Below are 2,209 nucleotides of genomic sequence, written 5' to 3'. Positions count from 1 at the left end.
AAGTGAATGTGGTAAGGTGGAAGAGCATGTCTGGCTTCCATGCTTATCTCCAGTGTTCTGTCTCTGAGTTCTATGTTCCGTGTTCTCCCCCAGGGTATGAAGTACCTGCACCACAGGAACTTGTATCACGGTCGTCTGAAGAGCAGGAACTGTGTGGTGGACGGACGCTTCGTCCTGAAGATCTCTGACTACGGATACAATGAGGTTCTAGAGGCAGCAAAGTTCCCCTACACAGAACCTCCTGCAGAGGGTGAGTAGGTCTGGAGAGGAGTGGAGAGAGTTTTGCCTTGAGTCTGGACAGAGTTCCGTCTGGACAGGGTTCCGTCTGGACAGGTTTCCGTCGGGGCATGCTTCTGTCTCGTCATGGTTCGGTCTGGACCGGGTTCCTGTTCCGTTTGGACAGGGTTCTGTCTGGACAGGGTTCCGTCTGGACAGGGTTCCGTCTAGAGAGGGTTCCGTCTGGACAGGGTTCTGTCTGGACAGGGTTCTGTCTGATAAAAAAGTGCATATAACAGTAGTGTGTTTATGTACAGTATGTGTTTGTTTGGTTCTCTTCGTGTGTGTGTGTCCCTCCCTCCTAGACCTGTTGTGGACTGCCCCTGAGATTCTGCGTGGCCCCTCCCCCGGTCTCTACGGCAGTCTCCATGGAGACGTGTACAGCTTCGCCATCATCATGCAGGAAGTGGTCATGAGAGGCCCGCCTTTCTACATGCTGGAGCAGTCTGCTGCAGGTAAGAGACTACATTACCCAGAGTACACCTGTACTACAGGCAACAGAAGTGGTCATGAGAGGCCCGCTTTTCTACATGCTGGAGCAGTCTTCTGCAGGTAAGAGACTACATTACCCAGAGTACACCTGTACTACAGGTAACAGAAGTGGTCATGAGGGGCCCACCATTATGCATGATGGAGCAGTCTTTTGCAGGTAAGAGACTTCTTGGTAACACTTTATCTGGATAGTCCATCTGTCAGTAAGACCTGTCCCTCTCCATTAGATGTTTCTGCCATTGTGAGACAATAAAGTTGTGATTTGAATTGAATATGACTGGCTCTATCTAAATGTCTTTCTGTGATTCCTTGAATTGTATCTCATCGCCTCCATCGCAACCATATTGGAGGAGAAGATCTGAGGCCCCTCCCCTCAAACCTTCTTCTCCAATGGGTTTTAAGGAGGAATTGAGGAAAGATGAATGTACCTGAATAGTCCTCTGACCCCTGTCCTCCAGAGTTGATTCAGAAAATCCGTAAGCCCCCTCCTCTGTGTCGTCCGGTGGTCTCCCCTGACTACGCCCCTATGGAGTGTATCCAGCTGATGAAACAGTGTTGGAACGAAGAGCCAGACAGACGGCCATGCTTCGACGAGATCTTTGACCTGGTACGGAGGGTGGGGGTGGGTTATACAATGCCTTCAAATCTGTGTGTGTGTTTCAGAAACTCAAACTCTCTCTCTCTTCCTCTCTCTCTCTATCCCTCTCTCTCATCCACCCCCACCTCTCTCACTCACCTCTATCCTCCTCTCTCTCTCTCCCCTCCTCCCTCTCTGTCTCCAGTTTAAGAACATCAACAAGGGCAGGAAGACCAACATCATAGACTCCATGTTGAGGATGCTGGAGCAGTACTCCTCTAACCTGGAGGAGCTGATCAGAGAGAGGACCGAGGAGCTGGAGATAGAGAAACAGAAGACTTACAGTACCAGTCAAAAGTTTGGACACAGTACTATTCAAGGTGTTTCTTTAATTTTACTATTTTCTACATTGTAAGATAAAAGTGAAGACATCAAAACTATCAAAATAACACATATGGATCGTGTAGTAACCAAAACGATAGTTATAAACAAATCAAAAAATATTTTTGATTATATGATTCTTCAAAGTAGCCACCCATTCTCTCAACCAGCTTCACCTGGAATGCTTTTTCAACAGTCTTGAAGAGTTCCCAATATGCTTGAGCACTTGTTGGCTGCCTTATTCCTTTCATTCTGCAAGTCCAATTCATCCCAAACCATTTTAATTGGGTTGAGTTCGGGTGATTGTGGAGGTCCAGGTCATCTGATGCAGCACATCACTCTCCTTCTTGTCAAATAGCCCTTACACAGCCTGGAGGGTGTGTAGGGTCATTGTCCTGTTGTGAAAAAACAAAGGATAGTCTCGCTAAGCGAAGTCCGGTCCCTCTCCTTGTTCGGGCGCCGTTCGACATCACCGGTCTTTCT

At 48.0% G+C, this 2,209-nt stretch overlaps 1 pseudogene; it reads left to right on the top strand.

The window, feature by feature from the left end:
- The window catches only part of LOC112072031 (retinal guanylyl cyclase 2-like), a 38,332-nt pseudogene that overhangs the window by 16,573 nt on the left and 19,550 nt on the right, over positions 1–2,209 (top strand).

The sequence above is a fragment of the Salvelinus sp. IW2-2015 genome, unplaced genomic scaffold (genome assembly GCF_002910315.2).
Source record: "Salvelinus sp. IW2-2015 unplaced genomic scaffold, ASM291031v2 Un_scaffold1805, whole genome shotgun sequence".
NCBI classification, from domain to species: Eukaryota; Metazoa; Chordata; class Actinopteri; order Salmoniformes; family Salmonidae; genus Salvelinus; species Salvelinus sp. IW2-2015.
Note: the sequence above shows the minus strand (reverse complement) of the source record. Positions and strands in the feature narration are given on the sequence as shown.